Consider the following 12,510-nt stretch of genomic DNA (forward strand, 5'->3'; position numbering starts at 1 on the left):
GTTTCGCGCGGTCTCCATTCTTACACGATTTTTATAGTCTACAAACCTTGCGGTTGTTTAATGTTATGTTCTTGATAAAAAGTTTATCACATAAAAAATAATAATGTCGTCCAAAAAAAGCAAGTCCGATTCTTCTACAGCTAGCAAGAAAAGAAAAACATTGGCTTTAGAAATAAAACTCAACATTATTAAGGATTTTGAAGGCGGAATGAAAATTTGTGAGCTAGCAAAGAAGTTCGATCTACAGGAATCCACAGTAAGAACAATCATAAAAGAAAGGTTTACAGATTTTGGAGGACATAGATTCTAACAAGGAATGAATTGTAGCCACAAGGCAAGGAATAGAAAAATCATTAGCTTGTTATGAACAAATGTTGCATGACAAGAAAAAGACATTATGCCGTCAGACGAATCTATTAAATTTTATGAAACCATCGACATCGAAATAACTTTCTTTTTTTTATATACGAAAAACTACAATTATGATTATATTTCTTAAAAAATATAGGCATTTTTGTAAACCTTTGGTCCCAATTAACTAATATTTTGTATTAAAACTAAGAACTTTTATTGTTAAAAACCATAAGATTTAATTATTCCAAATACAAAGAGCCAACAAGTTTCACTAGCCACTGTCTAGTTTTTTCAAGGCTATATTGGTGTGAAAACAAATGCATCAAGTTACATGAAAACACAATTTAGTAACTGCTAGGCCGTTATAAACCTTTCGTCCCAATTAACTAATATTTTGTATTAAAACTAAGAACTTTTATTGTTAAAAACCATAAGATTTAATTATTCCAAATACAAAGAGTCAACAAGTTTCACTAGCCACTGTCTAGTTTTTTCAAGGCTATATTGGTGTGAAAACAAATGCATCAAGTTACATGAAAACACAATTTAGTAACTGCTAGGCCGTTACATTTGATAATTTGCGTTTGATGGTGTGCATGCGTTCGAATGCTTCAGTCAGAATCCGGTACAAGACCACGTGTTGTGTAGTTTTTCGCATACTGTAGTTCTGTTGAGCTGAGAGAATTGATGAGATATTTCCATATGTCTTTAAGAATAGCACCTTGATTTCTATTTAAATTATTGTCTGTGCATAGCACCACTGCTGCTTCTTTGAAAGTTCTGTGTCTGTAGTCATTCTCGATGTAAGGCATAGAACTGTTTTTCCAATCTATAACGTGATTTGATGTTGAGAAATTATGAGCTAAACCAGATGTGACGATGTTGATTCTATTGTGATTGACATCCCCCACATGTTCCTTCTGTCTTATTTCAAAACTTCTAGAGGTCTGTCCAATGTAAGAAAAGCCACGTGCATGGAATTTTATATACTCCAGGAAATTTGAAGGTACCACATCTTTGGGTAATCTTAAGACTTCTCTGATCATGGTAGTTGGTTTAAAACTACTCTGATGTTATGAGCTTTTAACATTCTCGCCAATTTTGTGGATATTGAATTAATATATGGAATGACAGCTGTGGACACATATTGGGACTTCGTTCCACGTTGTCTTTAAAAAGCAATTTGTTTAAAATGTTAGAAGGGTATCCATTCAGAGATAGAGTGTTTGCTATTTGTGACAGTTCTCTCTGTACATCTCCTTTCGAAATAGACCTTAAGGCTCTATTACAGAGCATACGAATGATGCTGTGTTTTTGTGATCTATGATGGTTGGACGAATGATGTAGATATCTACCTGTTTCTGTGGGTTTCTTGTAAATGGACAGTTGGACATTATCTTCTCTCCTCACCAGTATGTCAAGAAAGGGTAGTTCTTTGTTCTTCTCGTTCCATAGTGAATTTGATCTTATGTAGCGAGTTGATTTTATTAAGAAACACGAGGTTTTCCATGGTATCCTTCCAGATGGTGAACGTCATCGACATATCTCCACCAAATCGACGGTTTAGGTGAAATGGTTGAAAAAATATCTTTTTAAAGTTTTTCCATAAATAGGTCTGCACTTGGTTGTGAGAGGGGGCTACCCATGGCTAGACCTTCTGATTGTTTGTATACTGTTATTTACTTTGAAGAAATTTGATTTCAGGCAATGATGAAACAACTGGGTGATGTCCTGAGATCTTTTAGAATGTTGACCACCTCTATGACCGGTACATTAGTGAATAAGGACACTACATCTAAACTAGCCATAATGTAATGTCCGTTTGTGATATATTGATTTTTTTCCCACAAATTGTTGAGAGTTTTTAATGTAGGTCTCTGTCTAATTTTTCCTTTCATTAAATTTGCCAGATGCTTTGCTAGTACGTAGGTGAGGATCTTCCATGAACTATTGGACGAAGTGTTACGTTTTCTTTATGAATCTTCGGTGCCCCATAAAGGCGTGGAGTAATAGTGTGCAAGGATTTAAGTTGTTTTTTCAGTTCATCCAACCAACCAGTCATATTGGATAATCATATGGAGACTAAGAGCATTAGTCTCCATATGATTACTCATGATGGGATTTTTATCTAAGAGTTGGTAAGTGGGACTGTCTGCTAGTAACAAGTTAATCTTATTAAAGTAATCTTTTGAGTTGAGAATGACTGTTGAATTTCCTTTGTCCGCTTTGGTTATTATGTCATTGTTGTTATGTAAATTGAGATTGCTTTCTTATCATATGGAGTAGTATTAGGTATTGGTGGTTTTGCTGAGGCAAGAATAATCGTACTATTGAATCTGATAGTATTTGCTGTAGCCTCTGGAAGATGATAAAGACTTTTTTCTATCCCACATATGAAATCCATTTTATTAATAAAATTTGGGGTAATAGCAAAGTTAAAACCCTTTTTAAGGATTTCTGATTCATGATTAGAAAGCCTGTAATCAGATAAGTTGAAAATCACTTTAATATCTTGTATGTTTGTATATATAAATTACATGCAAAATTATACCCCGAGTTACGCGAATTCGACTTGCGCGTTTTTTTTTTTTTTTGGTCCAACCTACCGCGTCACTTCGGGGTATGACTGTATATGCACATAAATAATTTCCGTTTTTATGTAGACATTTTAAAAACACAAATATGTCATATGTACGCTAATATATATCGTTGGTCTTTTTCTCAGAAAAGATATTCGCCTTTATTCACAGGAATAAATTTCCATTTATTTTGATCATTGAATCTATTCTCTTTCAAAGACTGTAATAAAAACGCATACCAAAATACATCATTCCCCCAAGATTGCATCCCTAACTACAACATCAACAACTAGATTTTATGTACTATATATATACTCAGTGACGATTAATATAATTAGACAACTGACATGAAAATGACTTGCCTCCCACACACACTGTACTGCACAGGCAAGCAAAACCAGTTTATTATATTATAGCAGCAGAGTAACTACATTGTGCTAACAACTTATTTCAAAATTTCTGTTGAAGAAAATATGTAGTCTCGTACCTGTTCATTATGCAGCAACTAGCAAATTAAGTAAAGATTTATACATTTCATTTCAAATTTTCTGTTGAAGAAATATATAGTGATATCTGTTCATTATGCAGTCATTGGGTGCAGAAACTAGCAAATTAAGTAAAGATTTATATATATATATATATATATATAGCTTAAAATCAGAAATGCATTTGAGACTATATACATACACATCTCAATTTCCTCAGTCACTATTCTCATATTCTCACCTTTCTGCTAACCACACTCAACTTGCAGGACTGAACTCTGATACTTGAATTTTTTTTTCTATATCTATTCTAAAAAACTTCTTTAGTGATATATATATAGTTTGTATGTGACACCATAGTGTGATGAACAAAGTCACACTAATAACATGCATGACCTCCTTTTGCTGTAATTCTATGGGGCATACTTTCCACAAGTGTACGATAGTGATCAATGGGAATTTTGGACCATACTTCCTGTAGGCACATAATGAGATCCTTGACTGTTCTGGGGAACTCACTCAATACTCCAGTTCATCGACAGATGTTCAAAAGGGTGAGTTCAAGGCTCCCTGGCCAGTCCAGGTGATGTGATAGTCTTGCTGAGACAATGGCCAGTTTCATAGAAATGCCACAAACCATCCAGAATGTTCGGATACCACGGAGTTCAGTGTCACAAGAAAAAACAGGACCATACCATCACCTCCGAATTTCATAGTTGGGGTTATGTACTCTAGTAAGATGTTCACTGGGCATCCATCTGCTCAGTAGTGGGTGTGGCGTGATTCTTCTGCGTCCCACTATACAAGCTATTTGTACCACTGAAGACAATGCTGCATTTTGGTTCAGGGTTTGCATATTGCAGTCATACCATGGAAACCCATGTTGTGAGCCTCGATTCTGAATGTTTTGTTCCAGTCGATACCAGTAGCGGCCCGTACATAAGCACTGCAACACCCCCAAGGAAAAAATGAAAAATTTAAATTTTGTTCGTGTTTATATAAATAATATATATAATAACAATGCTTACATTATATAAATGTAATACATGTTAAAGGTTACAGCTTAGGTTTTGACATTGATTGAACAGTTAATTGGAATTGTTTGATTATGAAACAGATGCACTGCGATCTAAAGGCGATATTCGTTTGCGCTTGTCATTGCACGTTACGTCATTCCCACACTGCCCAAACAGCAGTGTATTGTTAATATCCATATGCACGTTATTTCTGAGATATGAAACGTTTATTGGTGTGTGGTGAACTTTTTTGTCAATCTTATTTTTTGTTAAAATAACATATTTATTATATTATAGATACAAGGCTGAATTATGACGAGTATCACTGTTGAAAATATGAAAAAATTATATTTTTTCAATTATTACACGAAACAAATGCACTGCGATCTAAAGCCGATATTCGTTGGCGCTTGTCATTGCACGTTACGTCATTATCACACTCCCAAACAGCAGTATATTTTTATTATTATCCATAAGCATTTCTGTGAGGTATGAAACATTGCGCGAGCATGAACTCTTTTTTGTCAATCTTATTATATGTTGTTAAAATAACATATTATAGATACAAGGCTGAATTATGACGTGTCACTGTTGAAAATATGAAAGGAATTATATTTTTTCAATTATCGTTACACGAAACAAATGCACCGTGACCTAACGCCAATATTCGTTTGCACTTGTCATTGCTATTGATAAACGAAATTTTTATTATTGGTGTTTGTTCGTGGTGAGGATGAAATATTTTTAATATGTAAATTTATTTATTAATAAATTCATTACTGATTAAGAAAAAAAAAATTTTTTTTGTATATGCAGCACCCCCACCTTAAAATTTTCACTGGCCGCCACTCAGAACTCTGCATTAAATGTCAGTCAATGAATGACTGTTTTTACATATCCTTTGTAGCACCTATTGACACATTCTGAGTGTGGTGGGTTGTGTGCTGCAAGTAGCAATTGACTCCATGTGCTTCCATCAGAGTATTGTATTGCTGACCTAGGATGGCTGAATTTGTTAAACAGATAGGCCTGCAATATGGCATCCTATCACATTCCATCAGTTTCCTTCTCACAGCCATTGCACTGACTTAGGAGCATCATATTCCTCCAATTTGTACTGGCTACAAACACATCACTCATTACATGGGACAATACAACTTGCGCAAGGGGAGGGGTGTTCGACTTCTTTCAAAATAGTGCATTTGTTTATGTTTGGACAAAGGATTAAATCAATAATATAATTTCAAGGCATCTTTAATTTATAGTGTAACCAAGAAACTCTGATCCAGAGTATTTTAATAGGGTGAAACACCTTTTCACTACTTGTATATATATATATGGGACATATGACTTCTACATTACTTCAACCTTAGTATCTGTTTTGGGTCTGGCTCCCACTGATAGCATTTAATGTTCATCTTTGGGATTACTCGATTTCTGGGGAGAAGAGAGGCTCTGCTTGGTAGTGGATTTCTGCCTGTCACTAAGTGGAGCTATTGCTGAGCTTACTGTCCAGGAGTGATTCAGACCAAGATTGATGAGTTTGGTAGTGATCCTTCAGGATTGCTCAGTGAGATTTAGAGTACTCAAAGATTATTCAGAATTTTTGGAGAGGTATCCCTGACCTTTAGCATATCTCAAAAATCGAAACTGGTCTGGGTAGTGATCCTTCTCATAATGCATAACATTATATTATACATGTCTGGAAAAAAAAAAAAGGGAGAAGGAGGAATGTATGCTTTGCATAATGGGATACTAAGAAATGCATGTGAAGTCATTAACCTCTATATATACAAATGTTAACAACTAAGTGATCCTTTGATTTACTCTATACATTTGTACAATGTGCCTACTCCCAAATCCTTAGCCTTGTCAATTTCTTGCCACATAGTTTTATCACTTTTATATTTATAATTATAGCTTATAATCCCCAACTCCTATTATGATGTCTGTCCATCAACCACTATTAGAATATGAAACAAAAATGAAAAATGGCAGGAAAATATGCAGAGGAAGGCAGATATATAAATTAATACTTTTAGGATTGCTTAATCATTCAGCTGGCATTGACATGTTTACATATCAATAATTGCAAAGTGTCCATTGAAGTTAATATAACATTTATACCACTGAAATAACAAGGATAGAAAAGTTTATATTTTTTTGATATATTTTATCTGTGATGATGCTTGGGTGGTTAAAAGATGTAAGAGCTGAATTTGGAAGATAATTACTAATACAGAACTAGTGATGAATGGTGTGTCATATCCTATGCAACTCAGGAAACAATGACTGACCTTATACCTGAACAAGCAGAATAAATTTGATTCAAAAACAGTGCTTGTTGACTGTCACACTGGATACAATACATTCTTATGATCTTTGGTATATTGCTCTTTTAATTGCAATTTTATACAAATTTAGCAAAAGTAATTCGGAAAGTAACTCTGAATGGAATGACAGGTTACGTTAGGATTACTGTATGAACTTTTTTCATCTAAAATTGAAAAACAGAAACTGATAGAAGTTTTATTATCTATATATATGTAATTAATCATTATTAATGATTATAACATAATTATGTTACCAAGCTTATAAAATTACTTGGTAACCCTAATATACAGTATCCCCAAGTTAAAAAATTAATTACATCTATATCTCCTCCAGAGATTCTTATTAAAAATAAAAACACCTTGTAGCAACTTGTATAGGTAAAGTTGATAAGGCTCTGTATTACTAAAACCTTGGTATTTAGGGTCTAGCTATTCACTGAGGAGACCTCAAAAAAGGTTGAAACCAGTCTGGGTAGTGACCCCACCCATAATGTATTGCAGTATACATCTTTTAGTGAGATGTGCTTTACATTATGGGAAATACTAAGAATAGTGATCAGAGCTTTATCCACCTTTACAATGAGTTGCCCTGGTGTTGTACCATTTTTAGACTTGAACTATGTTTCAGGCACAAACTTAACTGGTTGCTTACTTGGGATTAGGAGTTAAATAACCAAGCTTATAAAATTATTTGGTAACCCTAATATATATACAGGGTGTTCGGGATAAATTTGACAGTTTCGTAAGGAAAAAGAAAATCTTCTTTGTATCTATTAAATTTAATGAATTGACAAAAAAAAACATTACAGGCAGAGTTAATTACAATACTATCAACAAGATTTACTCAAAATAACCACCATTAGCATCGATCACAGCTTCAATTCTGCTTCGGAACCTCGAACAAGCTGATGCTACAGTTTCCCTGGGAAGGGCCGCAAAAACTGTTTTAATTTTATCCATTAACTGGGCTTTTGTATTACTGGAAGTGCGATTGGTGTCTTTTTCAACTGCGCCCCATACAAAATAATCCATGGGGTTAAGGTCTGGGGAGTTTGGAGGCCAAACATTTGGACTGGTGAAGTCGTAGAAATTTTCAGACAACCATTTTTGACTTTTCCCAGAGGTGTGGCAAGGGGCCGAATCCTGCTGCCATACATACGGCCTACCATTGGCTACCCTTGTTATCCAGGGCTTGACTACAGTTAGCAACTCCACGAACAAAGCCCGAATTCCAATGCCAGGGTTCTTCAACACCTGTTCCTGCAGATTTGCGAGGAATTCTGCTGTACGAACGCAATCAGATCGTCTGCTAGGGATCTTTCTTCTTGCTACATCCTCGTAGTCACCATTGCAAGTCTCTAGTTCATGCCTGATTGTTTTTACTGTATTCAGGGAGCATTGGGCAGCAGTCGTAATGTCCTTATTTTGATGGCGGGCACGAATCATCATGATACAAGTTATTCTCTTCCATGATTCAGGTGGGTTCCAGCTATCCATCCTTTCTGACATCTTGTATATGAATGAAGAAGGGTCCAAACTTTTAAATGAAGAGAAGTGTGTGTTAATACATGTAACTTACGGAAAAATATAATTAATTATAAATATGTCAAATTTATCCCGAACACCCTGTATATATATATATATATAAAATGAGAGCAAATTATTTTGTAAAATATTCTTATAGTGGATATCCTTCAATAAAGTAGGATTAGTAGAATATCTTATTGGGGCAGAGACTGAAGAAATAAGCGATTTTTTTTTTTTTTTTTAGAAATTGTCTGTAGGAACAAATTAAGTGTCCACTGCTTTTTGTACTTCCTGTGAATACAAACTTTAACAATAACATATACAAAAAAAAAAAAAAAAAAAAAGAAAAAAAAAAGTGAAATTTGAAGCTTTTTGTTTTAGTCTATTAAACAGTTAAATTTTAATATGTACCACAAATTAAAGGATAAGATGGTACTGCTAACAGAATACATTGCAATAATTAGCAAAATCACTACCCTAAAATTACTAATAACATGTAGCACGTATGTTAATGAAAGAACTTAAAAAATTACATGATATCCATTTACATATGAAATTTGTAACTAATAACTTTTCTGAAATTTAAGGTATACAAACTTAAAAGTTTTACTGTATAGCACAACTAGAAACTCTTCTACAATGCATGCAAAAGCACGTGCATACATGTACACATACACAAAATTTCTACAAAAGAATACCAGTATCTTTAAATATATATATATTTCAAACTAAAACTGCTCATCTACTAAAATATCAGAATGGGGCACATGCACATCCATCCCATTCTGAGACATTGACAGATACTTTTTTTTTAGGAAAAAATCCTCTAATACTTTGGTTTCCTGAAAAGGAGCAGACAGAACTCTTTTAGCCTAAATAACTTCTGGAAAATTATTAAGGGCAGCTGGTCACTCCACCTTTACCAGTTACTAAATGCTGAGCTTGATTTTAGAGGCAGGAGTAGGCCATCTCATGATACTATAAAGCCAGCCTAACACTCAATTATTGCCTGAAATAGAGTTCTGTAGCCAGTTTTTCTAAGATACGATAAACACCGAAGTTTCTGAGAGGGAAAAAGGCCTACTAATAAGGCTTTATTATATTCAACTCCTGAAATGGAAAAGAGAAAGACTGATAAAGAAAGCGACAGTAATAAAAACAGAAGAAAAGTAATTACGTTAGAGGAAAAGCTGGAAATCATTAAGAGACATGAAAGTGGCACTAGTAATACAATGATTGCATTAAGCAAAGAATACAAACAAGAAGGAAAAGTTGCTACTGCTAAAAGTGCAAGGACTGTTCAGACAAAAGCTCTCAATATTTTTTACATCATTGAAAGAGACCAAATTTCAAGAGGAATGGGAAAGCTTTACTGTGAGTTTAGGATGGTTTGACTGTTTGAAAAATCGAGCTGCAGGACTGCATAACATAAGAATAACTGGGGAATTTGTTAGTGCCGATAAAGATTCTGTGGCCAAGTTTCCTGAAGAATTGCAAAATTCAGAATATTCAGGAGGGTGATTATGACAATCATTAAATATTCAATGTCAACGAAACTGGTCTCTTTTGGAAGCAGATGTCAACAAAACTTTCCTAACTAAAACTCTAGCATCTCAATTAGAATACAAAGTACCTAAAGATTGTCTTACGTTTTTATTAGGAGACAATGCAGAAGGAGACTTTAAACTCACACCTATGTTAGTTTATCATGTACAAAATCCAAGAGCTAACATTATTGAAGAGATCAGCACAATTGGAAAAGAATTTCGATTTAATGAACTGGATAATAAAGATGAGAAACCTGCTTGATTCCCATTCAGAACAGTTAAGCGAGAAGGATCTCCTTTAACTAGAAGAACAGCATGCATATGAAGAAGTTAAGCAGTGTGAACAAGAGGAGAATATCACGACCAAGAAACTAATTGCAAAGGAACTTGAGTTAGTTTTCAATCACATTGAGTATGCAAAGGAAATTTTGTTTGATGCTAATACTGATGTGTGAAGCTTTGAAGTCTGTCGAAATCTTGATAAAGTGATTGCCAGTTATCACAAATTGCATGACAAGATGAAAATGTCAAACACTATTCAAACATCTTTACTGAATTTTGTTTTGTAAAAAACATAGCTCAATTAAATGTTTAGACATTAAATAAAAATTTAAGCAATTGATTTTTTATTAACTTTGATGATTTTATCCTCTAATATAGCTTATACCATAATTTTTTTTTTCAGATTTATGCTAACTGATGGATGAATTATAATTTTATTATTTATTGCATTCGCTTAACACTATTTCACTTAGCGCACATTAATTGATAGATTAATTAATCATGTTAAGCGAGGTTTTTCTGTATAATCATAAAGTTGATATTTTACTGAGAGATAGGTCAACCTACAGTGTAATCAGTAGAAATCCAACAAAAATTCAAATCAATACATTATCAGACAATGTACAATATTGGGATGTCACTACTGTTGAGAGATTACAAATTCATCATGCCTGTCAGTCTCATCTCTATGGTTGTCATAAAATACAAAAGGATGGCAATCTACTATGCTCAATAGTAAACTGTATTGGCTCTCTTCTACTTAATACCTTACAAAGCATCTTTGGAATCTCACTGGCCACAACAGCCTTGATTTGAAAGAAAAAAATATGTCTAACAACAAGATTATCGTTCCGTTTGATGTAATCTCCCCTATTCACCATCAATGCACACTATTTTACTATTATAATAAGTAGTTCAAACAAATCAAAAAACAGCAAGGGCAGCCCTATCTCACCAGTCTTAGCTATTTTATGGAGCATCTAGAAAAACAACTCTTTGACACTATATTTTCTCAGCCTCGTATATGGTTACATTTTGTTGATATATTTGCAGTCTGGTCCTACTCTGAGTCAGAATTACTTAATTTTCTAGAGAAAATAAACTCCTTGTACTCTTATATCAAGTTCACTACTGAACGTGAATCCAATAACCAACTACCTTTTCTGGATACCTTAATAATTCGCAATCCCAGAAGTCATGTTGTTTATTGGAAGCCAACCTTTGCTGGCAAATACATTCACTCATCTTCTCACCATCATTCACAACAGAAGATGGGTATTATCATCTCGTACACAGAGCTCATATAATCTCCCCTTTGTTAGATAAACTGAATAAAATTAAAAGCAATCTGATGTGTAATCGATACAACAAAACTACCATTCAAAAAACTATTGATAATTATCATCCTTCTACTGGACTACAACCTAATGTGAGAAGAATTTCAATACCCTACCTTAAAGGTACCTTCAAACAAATAGCATGGATTCTTTGTAAATTCAATTTATACTCTTCCTTCAAACCAGCTTGGAAACTGTCTTCATTTTTACTACCTCTTTCTTACCTGGTGTTTAATAGGTGTCCTGCTCATGTCATCTTTGCTATTTTGGACAGACTAGCCATTCTGCTTTGATCAGAATCCAATAAAATAATATGAAAGACTATATTACATTTTTAGAATTCAGCAAGTTTATCCTTGTTTCTTCTATGCTATTGACACTAGGCACATAGTTCTTTGAAACCAGACAAAGTTCTTCAATTCCAGAGAGTTCAAATTTCATGTTTTTCAAGGAAAAGACACCTTAACTATTCAGACTGTATGCCAATCTCTAAGTTTTGGGAAATGATTACTCTTAACTGTTTATAATATTTTTTGTTTATTTTAAATAATTATTTAATTTTATTTTTTTTTATCTACTCAGCTTTTACAATTCTTCCTTTGAACTGTAATATTGTAATCTCATACTTCAGATGTGGCTGAATAAGGAGCTAATATGATTTGTGATTAATTTTTATGATTCATGTTTTGATTACTGGTCTGTTTCCCTGATGATGTCCACATCAGGGAAACAGACTACAATACAAGTGTATAAATTTTTTACATGTGTAAGCCATCAAAGTTTTTAAATATATCTGGTACACATGATCTATTAAAACTATTAGCACATTATGTAGTTACATGAGAATAGCAGCTGCATCTGATAGCAAGAGAAAGTAAAAATGAATACAATAAAATCCATAAAACCCAGTTACTGCATGAAATGTAGCATCTACAAATACTGCCATTTTGATGGATGACAGCATTTATTAGGTTAATTAGTCCATGGACATCACACTCTATACAAGTACTGTGAATCTCTTTGTATGTGGGATTTATGTATATTATGTAT

This window comes from Typopeltis vanoorti, chromosome 6 (genome assembly GCF_054136105.1).
Source record: "Typopeltis vanoorti isolate ZY-2024b chromosome 6, IOZ_Tvanoo_1.0, whole genome shotgun sequence".
Taxonomy (NCBI): domain Eukaryota; kingdom Metazoa; phylum Arthropoda; class Arachnida; order Uropygi; family Thelyphonidae; genus Typopeltis; species Typopeltis vanoorti.